The sequence below is a fragment of the Canis lupus genome, chromosome 11 (genome assembly GCF_048164855.1).
Source record: "Canis lupus baileyi chromosome 11, mCanLup2.hap1, whole genome shotgun sequence".
NCBI classification, from domain to species: Eukaryota; Metazoa; Chordata; class Mammalia; order Carnivora; family Canidae; genus Canis; species Canis lupus.
Window position 1 is genome coordinate 64,368,832 of NC_132848.1, and position 17,735 is coordinate 64,386,566.

A 17,735-nucleotide genomic window follows, 5' to 3' on the forward strand; every position below is an offset into this window, starting at 1 on the left:
ATGACAATTGTTGAATGCTTAAAAGTCAACTAAAATGAGATCTACAAAATATTCATTAGATTTAGTGCATGGGAGGTCATGGGGAAGGAATTATGGACATTGAAGCCTCATTACAGTAGACTGAAGACCAGAAACTATTAAAATAGGAAACTATTTTAAGACTTTGGACTGTGGGGGATCCCTGGGTGGCTCAGCGGTTTAGTGCCACCTTCGGCCCAGGGCCTGATACTGGATACCCGAGATCGAGTCCCACATCAGGCTCTCTGCATGGAGCCTGCTTCTCCCTCTGCCCATGTCTCTGCACCCCCCCCCCCCCGTGTGTCTCATGAATAAATAAATAACATCTTTTAAAAAAACAAAATAAAAGACTTTGGACGTAAAGGTGGAATAACTAGATGAGGAGAAGACTAATGTGTGTAAATGCTAGCAGAAACACAAAAATAATAATAGGTAACTTGTACATACGGTGCAACAGACACTGTTCTGAGCACTCGTTTAATTCTCACAACCACCTCATGTAGTATGTTCTGTTGTTCTATTTTCCAGAAGAGAATAATGAGGAGGAGTTGAGACAGAAGGTGATGATCCTAGAATAAAGAAGTCACAGTGGTTGCTGTAAATTCTCAGAAGTTGAGGAACATGGCACCATTTCACAGGTGGAAGGATTGACTTTCGAGAATGGGGAAGAAGGAAAAGATGGGTACCCACGTGTGTTAATTTGATGAGTTGAGGGAGTTCCCATCAGATGACTTTGGGTTTTTTTCCCAAAATAAGAGCCAAAGTCATTTGGAGACAAGAAGGCGGCAGGATTATGAGAGACTGAAAGGACTATGGGTTTGAAATGGAAGTTCTGGAGAGCAGAGGAAACTAACTGGAAAAGTGTGAGTGTTTCCAGGTGGGGATGAAAGTTTGGTAGAGCTTGGGTTTAGGTCATGAACTCCTGAGTGATGCCAGTCTCCCAGAGCCTTTATGTCTAGTTGTCCCTGTGCAGTGAGCAACTGAACAGATGCCATCTACACCTTGGACATCATAGATTTGTATGTTTACTATAGCAGGATAGCAATAAAGTATCTTTTTAACAAGACAGTTTTCCAACATGTGGAAGCATGTTGAGGAAAAAGTGTCTTTTTTTTTTTTTTAAGATTGTATTTATTCGAAATAGAGAACAAGCACGAGGAAGGACAAAGGGAAAGGGAGAAGTAGACTCCCCGCTGAGCAGGGAGCCTGATGTGGGGCTTGATTCCAGGACCCTGGGATCATGACCTGAGCCGAAGGCAGAGGCTTATGTGACTGAGCCACCCAGGTGTCCCATCTTTTTCTAATTCCTACAAAGGTTAGCAGAGATACAGAGTCTGCACTGTGTAGCTCCAACAGTTTCCCAGGTTTTACGTAACACCTAACAAATTACAAAACAATGTAAGAATGAGTAAGTCCCGGCTGCCTGGGTGGCTCAGTCAGTTAAGTGTCTGTCTTCAGCTCGGTCATGACATGACCCCAGGGTCCTGGAAGGAACCCAGCATCAGGCTCCCTGCATATCAAGGTGTCTGCTCCTCCCCCCCCCCCCCCCCCCGCTCCTGCTCGCTCTCTGTCAAATAAATTAATTAAAAAAAAAAAAAAAGAACGAGTAAGTCCCTCACTTGCCTTAGTTCCTACTAAAATATTCAAGGAGAGAGCAAATAAACTTCATGTGTGTGTGAAGTCTATGAATTTTTTTTGAAGTCTATAAATTTGGATATCTCTAGCCATTGCTTCTTTTCTTGTCTTTCATAGTACTTTTCTATACCTCATCCTTTATAAAACAGGTGAAATATCTAAAAATGATATTCCCTCCCTGCCACAAAATCATTTTTGTAAGCGGTTTTGTATCAAGTGCATATATTTTTAAAAGACTGTTATTTATTTGAGGCGGGGGGGACAGAATGAGCAATGGGGAGGGGCAGAGAGAGAGAGAAGCAGACACCTCACGAGCAGGAAGCCTGGGACCCAGAGATCGAAGGCTGCCGCTTAACTGACTGCTGAGCCATTCAGTACCCCGTCGAGTGTATATTTTTAAGATAATAATTTTTAAATGACCTTAAAAAGAGATACAAAGGTTTTATCTTGGCATGAGAGTTAGTAAGTGGACGTTTGTGAGAAGCCTGGATGGTAGTAGAGAGGTATTTTTCCTAAGTTAGGACAGCTCATTATAAGTAAGCCTTTAAGTGTTTTTTCTCCTCCACAATTTATAATGTTTCTGAGTGGCCTCTTAGGACCATATTCATAGAACTCTAAGAGTTCTCAGAAATATTAAAGTCAGTCAGATCTGGAGTCTCTGAACCCTTTTGCCTGCATAATACAAAGTAATCTTAAAAAAGTATGTATCCCTTGCATACTTAAATTTGGCATCTAACATTTTTCATCATAACCTTAAAGACCTAAAGAAGCTGTGATTTCTGACATAAATGTTAGAATTTTAAATAAAACTGTTTCAGGGGCACCTGAGTGGCTCAGAGGTTGAGCGTCTGCCTTTAGCTCAGGTTGTGATCCCGGGATCCTGGGATTGAGTCCCGCATCAGGCTCCCCGCATGGAGCCTGCTTCTCCCTCTGCCTGTGTCTCTGTCTCTCTCTGTGTGTCCCTCATGAATAAATAAATAAAATCTATTACAAAAGTAATAAAGAAAGAAAACGGTTTCAACTCTTTTAAATATATCTAGTGAAGTACAAATACCTAGCAACTTAATTGAATACAATCATACATTTACAATGGTCCTGGAAGAAGCTCTTCACTTTACTTCCTTTACATCATTTTGCTCTAAGATAATATACTAAGTATATAACATCTATAAGACAAAAAACAAGAACATCCTATGAAAGCATGATACTTTTTTTTTTTTTTAAGAGAAGAGAATGAAGATGAGTGAACAGGGGCAGAGGAAGAGAGAAAATCCCAAGCAGATTCCAGGCCAAGGGTGGACTCTGAGATCATGACCTGACCTCAAATCAAAGGTCAAGAGTCAGATGCTTAACCAACTGACCCCCTAGGTACTCTGGGCATGTGACTCTTGATCTTCAGGTCGAGAGTTCAAATCCCACGTTAGATGTAGAGATTATTTAAGTAAATAAACTTAAAAAAAAAAAAAGAACTGGTTATTATGTGAGATATTTCTAGAAAGTATTCTCTTTGGTTGGTATCCAAGACAGACTGATATATGTCAAATTTCATCTATGATTCAGGGGAAAATAATTCAGTTTTATTTTACCTGGCCTTATTAGGAGATGCTGGGCACCAGCCACAGGAACATAAAAAACAATGGATCTTTCAGTGTGTGTAAAGCAACTGAGAACTTAAAAAGTATATCTAATTACTGATCAGCATGTTAAGGACCATTATTTTTTCTTTTCAAGATTTTATTTATTTGACAGAGAGAAAGAGAGCACTGTGGGTGGGTGCAGAGGTCGAGGGAGGAGCAAGCTTCCTGATGAGAAGGGACCTGCCCCCCTCCCCCCACCCCCGCAGGAGTCTATTTCAGGACCCTGCGATCATGACCTGAACCAAAGGCAAACACTTAACCTACTGAGCCACCCAGGCGCACTGAGGACCATTTTTAATAGATGTTAAATTATTTACCACAACCCAAGTGAACAGCAGAGCACATTCGTGAATTGAACTTTGCTACAAATTAACATTCACCCTAGAAATTGTTTATGGTCAACCTTTTCCCTCTCCTTCCATCTCTCTTCATTACTGCACCTTTTTTCTTTTTCCTTTTTTTTTAATTAATTAATTAATTAATTAATTTATTTATTTATTTATTTATTTATGATAGTCATACAGAGAGAGAGAGAGAGGCAAAGACACAGGCAGAGGGAGAAGCAGGCTCCATGCACCGGGAGCCCGACGTGGGATTCGATCCCGGGTCTCCAGGATCGCGCCCTGGGCCAAAGGCAGGCGCCAAACCGCTGCGCCACGCAGGGATCCCTGCACCTTTTTTCTTAATTTTACTTTTACTCTTTATGCTCCCATTCTATGCTTTTTACCCTCTTTTCTGTATACTCTTTTCCTTGAATGAAACCTAAACAAATATTTCTTCATGTGGGTATAACCGAAGTTTTTTGAGCTTCCATATATATGAGACTGTTTCTCCTTTTTTAAAATTTCCTCTGATTGTTAGAAGCTTAATATAAATCCGTTCAAACTACTGCTTTCATTAGAATTAATGTCTAGGTGTGCCTGGGTGGCTCAGTTAAGTGGCTGTCTTGCCCTCAGGTCATGATCCCCAGGGTCCTGAGATCCAGCTCCACTTGGGGCTCCCTGCTCAGCGGGGAACCTGCTTCTCCCTCTTCCTCTGCCCCCCCACTCATGCTCTCGCTTGCTCACTCGCTCTCTCTCAAAATCTTTAAAAAAAAGAATTAATGTCTAAAAATATTTCTGAAATGTGCTATCACTGGTTTGTGTTTGTTGTGTGGGTTTGGTTGGATGAACTGAAGCAAAGGAGGCAGGGAATCTTAGTCAATGAACTCAGTAAAACCACACTTCTAGAGATTTCTTTTTCTCCTTTTTACTGTAAGGAGGCAAGGCAAGTTAAATAGAAAGCAGGGCACCAGGACAATTATAACAAAAAATTCATTTAAAGATCCCTGTAAAGGTAGAATTTATGTCAAGGGAGCTTCTTTTTTTACTTTTTTTTTTTCAATATATATATATATTTTTTTTTTTTTTTTTGAGGTCCCTGGGTGGCTCAGTCAGTTAAGTGCCTGCCTTTGGCTCAGGTCATGATCCCAGGATCCTGGGATTGAGCCCCAAGATGGACTCCCTGCTCTGCTTCTCCCTCTCCTTCTCCCTCTGCCGCTTCCCCTGCTTGTACTCTCTCACTCTGTCAAATAAATAAATAAAATCTTTTTAAAAAATGGCTGAAAGGACAAGTGCTTAGTCTTTCTGGGAGAAAAATGTTCCGAATCTCATATCATTTACCAAAAGTGCAGAATTAAACTGTAAAGTTACTAAAATACAAGAGAAAATAATATAATGTCAGGTTGTGGAAGGCCTTTACTCTAGGCATGCCATGAAAAACATAATCCATAAATTGATAGATTTTATTACATTTTAAAAATTCCATATAGCTGGGGCACCTGGCTGGCTCAGTTGGTGGAGCATGCAACCTTTGATCTGGGGGTCATGGATTTGAGTCTGCATGGTGTGTAGAAATTACTTAAAAATTTAAAAAAAATTTTTTTTAATTTTAATATATATATCTAATCACCATAAATAAAATTGGAGAAAAAAACCCACACAAACTGAGGAAACTATTCTAACATTAAAAATACTATTCTACTTGTACAAATAAATACAAAGTATAAAAACCTAAATAAGACAAAAAATAGGCTGTCATAAGTTGAAAACTTTAAGTAAAAGAATTCAATCTCAGGCACCTGGGTGGCTCAGCTGGTTAAGCACCTGCCTTTGGCTCAGATCATGATCCTAGGGTCCTGGGATCCAGTCCTGCTTTGGGCTCCCTGCTCAGCAGGGCGTCTGCTTCTCCCTCTCCGTGCTGCTCCCCCCTGCTCGTGCTCTCCCTCCTCTCCCTTTCATGCTCTCACTCTTAAAGAAATCTTTTTTAAAATTTCAATTTCATTAGATAGTATGAAAGAAAATTTTTTTTAAATTTTTTATTTATTTATAATAGGCACACAGTGAGAGAGAGAGAGGCAGAGACACAGGCAGAGGGAGAAGCAGGCTCCATGCACCAGGAGCCTGACGTGGGATTCGACCCCGGGTCTCCAGGATCGCGCCCTGGGCCAAAGGCAGGCACTAAACCACTGCGCCACCCAGGGATCCCGAAAGAAAATTTTTTTATAATAATTCCTGGCTTGGCTGAGGTAGAGAGAGATCACAAACTGTAATACAATATTACTGAGAATAAAAAATTGGTTCAGCTTTTCTGAAGAGAAACTTGGCAATGGGCATTAACATCTTTAATTCTTATATATGCTTTGGCCTAGAAATTCTGTCCAGTAATTTATCTAAGGGCAGCAAGCTCAGACTTAGTTATAAAAATGCTCATCAAAGCTTTGCTCAAATAGTAAAAAAGCCGGCAACCATCTAAATGTCTAGTAGTAAAGAAATTATTGAGTAAATTATAATGTGTCCATGCAAAGAAATATCACGAAAATAGATGTTGTATAGTACTTAACTACCTGGAAATATGTTATAAATAATGCATACAAGTTTTTTTTAATGTATGAAACAATATAAACGATATGGTTCCACTCTATTAAAGAAGACTAGAAACAATGAGTTAACAGTGGGTTTGCAGTTAACTTTTGTTGGATGGTTACATTATTTTTTTTTCTTTTTGCCTACCTACCTTTGGCATACATTCTACAATGAAGATATCTTACTATCATAATTTTAAAACAATAGAAGTTCTTGTGAATGCTTAAACTACACGAATAAAGCCCGTAGTTCTATTGGGATTCAATTAGGGGAATATAAGCACTATGAGTATTATAAACTAATGGATTCATCATAAGAACAAGAGCATCCATAACTGTGGGAAAAGCAGGGAAAGACTGTGGACTCTCCATCTGGTGGTAGAAGTGGAGTCACTATTGCTCAGCAAGACTCACAGGCGAGAGAGCACAAATCCAGGAGAAAAGGACAAGCTGGAATCCTTGTCTCTCACGATCTATAATCAAGATAGCCTTCAGAGAACAGCAGTCACTGCCTCGCTTCCACCACCCATTTCTTTATTATTATTTTTATTTTTAAGTAATCTCCAAATGCAACGTGGGACTCAAAACCCCAAGATCAAGAGTCGTAAGCTCCTCCAACCAAGCCAGGCAGGTGCCTCACCACCACCCATTTCTCACCAAATCTTTTTTGGACAATTCTGACTGAGAACCATTCATGTAAGGGTGATGGGCACTTTTTAGACAATTGCCCATTGTAATATTCCAAAGGCAAATAATTTAAGAACTCATTACAAATTCCCATCTACTCCAAAATATTTCACAGCAAATGTTTTATTAAGCTTCTTTGTGTTAGTATTGAAAAAGCAGATGCTCAACTACATACCATCTGTGTAGTGTGGGACAAGTCTTAATTTGTGTCAGTTTCCTAACCTGTAAAATAGGGAAAATAATAGAATTCATGTGAGAGGAGATGTGAGAATGAAGTGAGATAATATGTGTAAAATATATTTTATACGGGGCTCAGTGGGTTAAGCATCTGACTCTTGATTTTGCCTCCAGTCATGATCCCAGGGTTGTGAGATCAAGCCCCGCCTTGAGCTCCACACTCAGCTAGGAGGCTACTCTAGATTCTCTCTCTCCCCATCCCCAAGCTCACATGGACTCTCTCAAAATAAATAAAATCTTTAGAATAAATTTTTTAAAATTAAAATCATTGGGATCCCTGGGTGGCTCAGTGGTTTAGCGCCTGCCTTTGGCCCAGGGTGCGATCCTGGAGTCCCGCGATCAAGTCCCACGTCAGGCTCTCGGCATGGAGCCTGCTTATTCCTCTGCCTGTGTCTCTACCTCTCTCTATGTCTATCATAAATAAATAAATAAATAAATAAATAGATAAATAAATAAATAAATCTTTAAAAAAAATTTAAAATCATCCTGGATCAATGGGCTTAAATAAGGACTTTTCGAGGCCAACCAGGACACGTAGCAACACATGGATGGACCTTGAAGACATTACACTAAGTGAGATAGGGATGCCTGCGTGGCTCAGTGGTTGAGTGTCTGCCTTCGGCTCAGGTTGTGATCCCAGGATCCTCGGATCAAGTCCCACATGGAGCCCCTGTGGGGAGCCTGCTTCTCCCTCTATATGTCTGCCTCTCTCTGTGTCTGTCATGAATAAATAAAATCTTAAGAATAAAATATACTGAGATAAGTCACTAGGAGACTTATATATACGTCAGATGGAGAAAGACAAATACTGTATGATACCACTTATATGTGGAATCTAACAAAGCCAAACTCGGGCAGCCTGGGTAGCCCAGCGGTTTAGTGCCGCCTTCGGCCTAGGGTGTGATCCAGGATCGAGGCCCATGTCAGGCTCCCTGCATGGAGCCTGCTTCTCCCTGGGCCTGTGTCTCTCATGAATAAATAAATAAAATATTTTTAAAAAATAATAAAATAAAAAATAAAAAACCCAACTCCTAAAAACAGAGTAAAAACAGTTGTCTCGGGATCCCTGGGTGGCGCAGCGGTTTGGCGCCTGCCTTTGGCCCAGGGCGCGATCCTGGAGACCCGGGATCGAATCCCACGTCAGGCTCCCGGTGCATGGAGCCTGCTTCTCCCTCTGCCTGTGTCTCTGCGTCTCTCTCTCTCACTGTGTGCCTATCATAAATAAAAAATAAAAAAAAAAAAATTTAAAAAAAAAACAAAAAAAAAAACAGTTGTCTCGTGCTGGGGATGTAGGAATAGGAGAGATGTTGGTTCAGAGTACAAACTAGTAAGTAACCTGCAACTAGTAGTAAGTCCTAGATATCTAATGCACAGCATAATGAATATAGACAACAATAATGTATTATCATTCTCATCTTCAAACTTGCTAAGATACTAGATCTTGATTATTCCAACTAAAAAAAGTCATGATTATTATGTAACATGCTAGAAGTGCTATTACTACAATGGCAATCATATTGAAATATACAAATGTATCATGTCAACATGTTGTACACTTTAAATTTACACAATGTTATATGTCAAATAAAAAAATAAAAATGAGGGATCCCTGGGTGGCGCAGCAGTTTGGCGCCTGCCTTTGGCCCAGGGCACCATCCTGGAGACCGGGGATCGAATATCACGTCGGGCTCCCGGTGCATGGAGCCTGCTTCTCCCTCTGCCTGTGTCTTTGCCTCTCTCTGTGTGTGTGTGACTATCATAAATAATAAATAAATAAATAAATAAATAAATAAATAAATAAATATAAAAATTAGTAATTGAAAAAATACTAAATTGATTCAACAACCTTCTAATGGGTTGCAAACCAGTATTTCAAAAAAACATTGGTAATGGGACGCCTGGGTGGATCAGCGGTTGGGTGTCTTGCCTTTGGTTTAGAGCGTGATCCCGGGATCCCGGGATCGAGTCCCACATCGGGGTCCCTGCGAGGAGCCTGCTTCTCCCTCTGCCTATCTCTGCCTCTCTGTGTCTCTCATGAATAAATAAAATCTTTAAAAAACAAAACAAACAAAAAACATTGGTAAAGTAACACCTTCATGTTACAGATAAACTGTCAGTTCCCGTTTTGCAAAATTTTGTAACTAATCCAATACAATAACACAAACATTTTTATCAATCTCTCTGCTCTATTAAGTTCTTTATCCATATTTGCTTTTTTTAAAAAAAGATTTTATTTATTCATTTAAAGACAGAGAACATGCAAAGTGGTAGTGGATGGAGAAGAGGAGGAGGGAGAGAGGGCGGGCAGGGGGGAATCTGAAATGGACTCCTCACTCACTGCAGAGTTGCACGCAGGGCTTGATCTCATGACCATGAGATTACGACCTGAGCTGAAACCAAGAGTTGGATGCTCAATTGACTGAGCCATCAAGATGGCCCCATATTCACTTTACTTTGCTTAGGGAAATAAAATAAGTATTTCCTAATTCCATTAGCTCTTGTCCTCCCAATTATCCCAAGTAATCATAATCTCTTATCTAAATATGGCATTTTTTCCACACCCAAATATGTCTTCATACTATTAATACAAAGGATTATATAAATTTTAAAAATATAGCACAATTATATAAATTTTTAAAATATAGCACAATTTGTTATATTCTTCAAGTTTTATGAGGATGGTATACAAAATTTTTTTTTACTCAGCATATTTAATGATTGATTAGCCCTATGCATGGCTTGAACTCAGGTCCCTGAGATCAAGAATCCCATGCTCTTCCAACTGAGACAGCCAGGCACCCCTGATCCATTCATTTTAAACTCATATATGGGGACACCTGGGTGGCTCAGTGGTTGAGCGTCTGTCTTTGGTCCAGGGCATGATTCTGGAGACCCAGTATCGAGTCCTGCATCGGGCTCCCTGCGAGGAGCCTGCTTCTCTATGTCTCTGCCTAAATAAATAAATAAATAAATAAATAAATAAAATCTTTTAAAAAACTCATGTATGATGTCCCTATATATGAATTTATCACTTTGGGCATTCCCCTGTTGGTCATTTTTTTAAAAGACATCTAAATATCTAAAGCTGTAAACCTACTACCTATACAAGAATATCGAAGCAATAAAGATAAAGCCAAAGTAAAAACTGGTACCAGTAGCAACAACTACATAAATAAAGGGTAAGATACACGGGGATCCTCCTAAGAGGCAGTTTTCTACTGTGATGGGAATCGAAATGGCAGAAATGCTGCAAACATTCCTTGGATGTCACTGTGGCAGGAGATCAATTTATCAATGATCATCATGATATCTTAGGATGAGTAGCTTGAAGTAACAAGTTTATAGAATTTACATCCTGAATTTTATCATATTGAAGCAACGGAGGCCATATTTCAACACGTAACTACATCCATTATAAGTGACAAATGCACAAACTCTTTGGTCCAAATATTCTGTTCCGGGCAGCCTGGGTAGCTCAGCAGTTTAGCGCCGCCTTCAGCCCAGGGTGTGATCCCGGAGACCCAGGATCGAGTCCCACGTCAGGCTCCCTGCATGGAGCCTGCTTCTCCCTCTGCCTGTGTCCCTGCCTCTCTCTTTTCTCATGAATAAATAAATAAAATCTTAAAAAAAAAACACCACAAATATTCTGCTCCTAGAATTTTATTGTTTGTATATACTCACACACATAGAAGTTTCTTCCGGGTAATGGCAAGAAGGAATTAGCAGTCACCTCTGGGACACATACTGTGCTAAAAGCTTTATATATATTAACTTATTTGATCATTATCTTTTGTGTAGGTATCATTTCCATTCTAATTTTTAAAGACATTGAGAGAAAAAATAAAAAGACTTAGAGAGAGAGTGAGCACGAGTGGTTAAGAAAGGGAGAAGCAGTCACCCCATGAGCAGGGAGCCCAGTTCAGGCCTCAATTCAAAGACCCTGGGATCATGAACTGAGCTGAAGGCAGACACCCAACTGAGCCATGCAGGTGCCCCTTAATTTCTATTTTATAGCTGTTTGGAGAAGTTAAACAATTTGTTCTTATAGATCGATCACCATAATAAATTTCTTTATGGTAAAACCAACAATTTAAAAAAATATTTATGTATGGTCAGAAAAGAAAGGGAAAATATTTGTAAATTATCTCTCGAATGAAAGACTAATTTTTATAAAGACCTACTATAAATCAATAAGAAAAGACCCAACAAGGGGCCCCTGGGTGGCTCAGTGGTTGAGGGTCTGCCTTTGGCTCAGGGCGTGATCCCAGGGTCCTAAGATTGAGTCCTGCATCAGGCTCCCCTCAGGAGGCCCGCTTCTCCCTCTGCCTATGTCTCTGCCTCTCTCTCTAGGTCTCTTATGAATAAATAAAATCTTAAAAAAAAAGAATTACTTCAACATGTGTGAAGTGACATGTATACATTCATTGTGGCATAGTTTATAATAATAAAAAATAAACTGCATGCTTATCAATAGGAAACTCATTCATGACACATTAATATAGGAGAAAAAAACTCTGTAACTATTACTCCCAAAGAGAAATGGTTATATACACTAACATGAAAGCAGCTCCAAAGGTATTGTTCAGTATAAAACAGAATAAAACAATTTACAAAACAGTATGTAACATATACTGCTATTTTATCAAATACAAGGTCAGAGGAGAACATATCTATATATTTGCTGATTTGTACACAGTATCCATGGAACTATTTACAAAGGATAACACTCACTGGTTTTCTTTAAAGACAGGAAATACGGCTGTGGGATTGAGGTAGAGTGGAAACTTCCTTTCCATTATATTCTTTGTGCCTTCTATATTTTCCAGCATGGATTTTTTTTTTTTTTTAAGATTTATTTATTTCAGGGGATCCCTGGGTGGCTCAGTGGTTTAGTGCCACCTTCAGCCCAGGACGCGATCCTGGAGTCCCGGGATCGAGTCCCACATCGGGCTCCCTGCAGGAAGCCTGCCTCTCCCTCTGTGTGTGTGTGACTCTCATGAATAAATAAAATCTTTAAAAAATTTGTTTTAGAGAGAGCAAGATCACACATGCACGAGCAGGGGGAAGGGCAGAGAGATAGGGAAAGAATCCCAAGCATACTTCCCACTGAGCAAGGAGGCAAGTTGAAGCTCTAACTCACCATCTAGAGATCACGACCTGAGCAGAAATCAAGAGTCTGACACTTAACCCCCTGAGCCACCCAAATTACCGATTCAGAAAAACACACTGATTTTTAAATGTCAAGAATCTTGGGACACCTGAGTGGGTCAGTGGTTGAGCGTCTGCCTTTGACTCAGGGCATGATCCCAGGGTCCTGAGATCGAGTTCCGAGTCAGGCTTCTTGCGTGGAGCCTGCTTCTCCCTCTGCCTCTGTGTCTCTCATGAATAAGTAAATAAAATCTTAAAAAAAAAAATCTATCAACTAATATTCTCTGCATCTCCTATATTTCCTGTTTTCTATTCCACTTCCTTCCCTTTCTCCACCACAAATCTACTTTAGGCTTTTAGACTTTACTGTCATTGAGAGTGAGGTTGGAAAAATTTTTTTTTTTTGGTATTACATTCAGAGATGGAATTTAGTGACTCATCAGTTGCATGTAATACCTGCTGCTCACTACATTGTGTGCCCTCCTTAATGCCCATCACCCAATTATCCCTTCCTCTCTCCCACAACCCCTCCAGCAACTGTTTCCAAGAGTTCAGCGTCTCTTCTGGTTTGCCTCCCTCTCAATTTTTATTTTATTTTTCCTTCCCTTCTGCTATGTTCATCTGTTTCTTAAATTCCATGTATGAGTGAAATCATATGGTATTTGTCTTTCTCTATTTTACTTAGCATAATACCCTCTAGTTCCATCCAAGTAGCTGCAAATGGTTAAGATTTCATTCTTTTTGATGGCTCTTTCCATATTTTGGTTATTGTGGACGTTGCTGCTACAAACATTAGGGTGCAGGTAGGTGCCCTTTTGAATCACTATGTTTTTACCCTTTGGATAAATACCTAGTAGTGCAATTGCTGGATCATAGGAGAGTTCTATTTTTAACTTTTTGAAGAGCCTCCGTACTGTTTTCCAGAGTGGCTGCACCAGCTTCACTCCCACCGCCAGCGTGAGAGGGTTCCCCTTTCTCTGCATCCTCGCCAACATCTGTTGTTTGTTGAGTTGTTGATGTTAGCCATTCTGACAGGGGTGAGGTGGTATCTCATTGTGGTTTTGACTTGTATTTCCCTGATGCCGAGAGATGTTGAGCATCTTCTCACGTGTCTGTCATTTGTAGGTCTTCTTTGGAGAAATGTCTGTTCATGGTTTCTGCCCATTCCCTGACCGGACTTTTTGTTCTTTTTGGGTGTTCAGGTTCGTGGGCTCTTTATAGATGTTGGATACTAGCCCTTTACCTGATAGGACATTTGCAAGTATCTTCTCCCACTTCATAGGTTGCCTTTTAGTTTTGTTGACTATTTCCTTTACTGTGCAGAAGCTTTCTATCTTGATGAAGTCCCAATAGTTCATTTTTGGTCTTGTTTCTTTTGTCTGTCATTGAGGGATTTTATTAGTCATCAGGACATCCCACTTGTACGCTTTATTGTAGCCTAGAAACTACCTGGAAACCCCTGAGGTCCTCCTAGTGCATATTTTTAACATGACACTTTAACTCCTTGAGCAATCTGGTGAAGGCTGTGGACCCCTGAGAAAATAAAATATATAAGGTTATAAAGAAAACCAATCATATTGAAACAAAGTTATACTTTAAAAGATTTGAAAGAGAGCACGAGTGTGCGAGAGTGGGGGAAGGGGCAGAGAATCTTCAAGCAGACTCCCCACGGAGCATAGAGCTCAACCCAGGACTTGATTCCACAGATTGTGAGATCATGACCTGAACTAAAATCAAGAGCGGACGCTTAACCAACTGAGCCACTCAGGCACTCTTATAAAACGATTTTTAAGATGTTATTTGTGATATGGTAACATGTTTATTAATGCATTAAATAATAAGCTATAGCTAGGAGTTAATAACTATGGTAATTTGGGGGGCATCTGTCTAGCTAAGTCAGTAGAGCATGTGACTCTTGATCTCAGAGTTGTGAAGTTCAAGCCCAATATTGGTGCATAGATTACTTAAAAATAAAATCCTAGCGGATGCCTGGGTGGCTCAGCTCAGTCAAGCATCTGCCTTCTGCTCAGGTCATGATTTCTGGGTCCTGGGATCGAGCCAAGTTTTGATATTTTGATATTTCAAAATATCAGCAGTAACTGTAATATATGTGACCTATTGCATCAAACACCGTCAGCTTCGTTGTCCTTAAAAAAGTCTCTCCTAGATCTAGGTAGGTTGCCTTCCCTACATAGTACTTGGCTGGTTATCTGGTTATTTCTCTTCAGCATTATCCTGGGGGACAGCTTTGCTATGCTCTGGTGTCAATGTCCTGCTTTCTGTATCCTTTTTTATTGCCTTGTTTTGGTGGAGTGTATCCTCCAATTGTTTCTGAGAAAGGCTCTATGGAAGGAAAATTATTTAGATCTTTAATTTCTAACAATTCAATATTCTGAGATTCATATTTGATTTGCTGAGTAAAGAATTCTAGGCTGGGAATCATTTTCTTTGTTTTTTTTTTTTTTTTTAAGATTTTATTTATTTATTCATGAGAGACACAAACAGAGAGGCAGAGACACAGGCAGAGGGAGAAGCAGGCTCCATGCAGGGAGCCCGACGTGGGACTCAGTCCTGGGTCTCCATGATCAGGCCCTGGGCTGAAGGTGGCGCTAAACCACTGAGCCACCCGGGCTGCCCTGAGAATCATTTTCTTTCCTAATTTTGAACTTTCCTGTGTTAACTACACAGCAGTCTTGTTCTGATTTGGGATTCTTTCTGTAACTTGCATTTCTCTCTGGAAACATGTATATATTATTGTTTCTTTGTTCTACTGTTCTAAAACTTTACAACATACACTGTTGCGGTCCACTTTTCATCTTTCATTTGGTGGGCACATTCAATTTGCAAATTGATGTCTTTCCAATCTGGGAAATTTTCTTGAATCCTTTCTTTGATTATTTTCCTTCCTTCCATTCTCTCTGTCCATGCTCTTTAGAAATTATAAAACTTTTGAAGTGGTCCTCTAATTTTCTTGATAGTTTCTTAGTTTCCATCTTTCTGTCTCTCTATTTTGGGGAGATTTCCCCAATCCTTCAACTCTTAAATTATTTGTGTTCTTTCATTCGGAAAGCTTCTTTTTTTGTTCTCTAAACTTAGTACTCACCTTTGTTGTTTGCAAAAACTTCTCTCAACTCTGAGGGTATGGTTAATAGTTTTGTTTCTTCACTTTTCTTACTTGTGCATAGTCTCTATTTTTCTATTTCCTATTGACAGCTCACTCATGAACTAGTTGCAAAAAACATCAGAAATAGAAAACTTTCTTCTTATAGCTAATAGCTGGCTAATTATTTCTTCTCTGAGAGTCTTTTTTATGTTAAGGTTTTGAGAGTGAGCTAGACAGAACACAAATGGGGACAGGAGGAGAGGGAGAAGCAGACTCCCTGCTGAGCAGGAAGCCTGACACTGGACTCAATCCTGGGACTCCAGGATCATGACCTGAGTTGAAGGCAGATGCTCAACTGACTGAGCCATCCAGGTGTCCCTCTGGGAGTCTTTAAAAAAATAAAATGGGGTTCCTGGGTAGCTTAGTCGGTTGAGCATCCAACTCAAGGTAGTGAGATCAAGCTGTAAGTCAGGCCCCTTACTAGACAGGGAGTCTGCTTGGGATTCTCTCCCTCTCCTTCTATCCCACCCCCCAGCGTCTGCTCTCTCTCTAAAATAATTAAAAAATAAAATTAATAAAAATAAAAATAAGGGTGCTTGGGTAGCTCAGTTCATTAAGTGTCTGCCTTTGGGTCAGTTCACGATCTGAGAGTCCCAGGATTAAGACCTGGATCGTGCCCTGTGCTCAGTGGGGAAGCCTGTTTCTGCCCCTTCCCCTGCTCCTTCTCTCTCAAATAAATACGAAAAAAATAAAAATAATTTAAAAACAAGCACTATGGGGATCCCTGGGTGGCGCAGCGGTTTGGCGCCTGCCTTTGGCCCAGGGCGCGATCCTGGAAACCCGGGATCGAGTCCCACATCGGGCTCCCGGTGCATGGAGCCTGCTTCTCCCTCTGCCTGTGTCTCTGCGCCTCTCTCTCTCTCTGAGACTATCATAAATAAAAAAAAAAAAAAAAAACACAAGCACTATTTGTAATGCTTAGGGGAACCTAAAGGACAGGTAGGCGAACTTCACAGCTCAGGAAGTTGCTTCCATCTCTTAGTGTCCTTGATGATGACGACTCAGCTGGGTCTGAGGAGTGACTCAGCGATGGACTCAGGGATGAAAGGATTTCTTGTGGACCCTCGCCAATAGTCTGGAAAACAAGGGGAGGAGTACAGCACTTATTTCCGTGTCTAAGAGCTGCATGAATCATAAAAAGGAGAAACATATTTAGGAATAATTTGCTCTTAACTGTTTGGGTATATTGAATAAGGCTGACCTCATTTTGAATATCTGATCTCATTAGTATAAGAGACCCAAGACCCAGGGGAAAGGACATTCTGGGTCAGAGACTTCAGTAAGGGTAGCAAGTACAGAGAGTTTATGTTCAGGCTGGATCTCTTCTGTATTCCTCCCGGCATACAAAATATAGTGTATCCCAGCGTGTGTAAAACTCTGATCTTGTTCAATGGGCTAACAGAAGACAGACTTAATAACTTAGTTGCATGTTGACCTACAGGACGCTCTAAAGAAATTCTACCGTGAGAGGACAAAGGAAGATTTTTTTAAGAAGTAATCTCTACACCCAATGTGGGGCTCAAACTCACAACTCTGAGATCTGGAGTCTCATGATCTGCCAACTGAGCCAGTCATACACCCTAAAGAAAGATTTTTGAAAGTGGAGCAAATGCTTCCATGTCAGAATAGAAAGGTCTAGGTTAGTTGGCAAACTCTGGGGAAAAGATACAATTTTCTCAAGCATCCTAACAGAGAACAGTGGTACTATTTGGGTATTAGGTTAATTAGAGTGGATCACAGCAAGGACTTCAGAATTTTAAATGGATACTCATTTTTCAAAAAGCAATGGAAATGAAAGATTCCATATAAACTTTACCAACTCTTAGACCCAACTCTTTCCCCTCAACTTGTCACTTCTCTCCTTTAAGGAACTTGGGTTTTCATTTGTAAAGTCAGGATATTAGTTTTGGTAGTTTCTTTTTACTTCTCTTGAAAGTCAACTGGACATAATGATTAGTAAAAGACAAGTAGATGGTTTTGACTGCCATCCTGTATAGTGAGGTTGGGGTCGGTGAATGACAGAGGCAGCGGTCACTGCTACAGGAGTGATTTCATTGGCATTATTAGTACTTGAATGCTTAGGCAAGACTTTACTTTTACCAGTAAATCAACTGCTTTTTGTCGTTTATTTGCACTTAAGACATTTTGAACTTGTGGTAGAGGATAGCAGTTTCATTTTACTCTCCCCTTTCTTCTTAAATAGAATGCCAATTTGATTCAGAACAGCATTCAGCTTCAAGATTGTTATTTCTGAGCTTCTCTTGCTGGGTGGTGTATGGAGATGTACTTGAAAGTGTTCTGTGAGTTT

The 17,735-nt window shown here is 40.1% G+C and overlaps 1 long non-coding RNA gene across 1 annotated transcript; it reads right to left on the minus strand.

Annotated features, from left to right (window-relative positions):
• Positions 1-10,760: 10,760 nt before the first annotated feature.
• Positions 10,761-16,288, minus strand: LOC140600320 (uncharacterized). Its single transcript, XR_012003572.1, has 2 exons — positions 15,368-16,288; positions 10,761-13,797 (listed from the first exon to the last, which is right to left on the minus strand). It is a non-coding gene; the product is annotated as an uncharacterized lncRNA (long non-coding RNA).
• Positions 16,289-17,735: the final 1,447 nt, after the last annotated feature.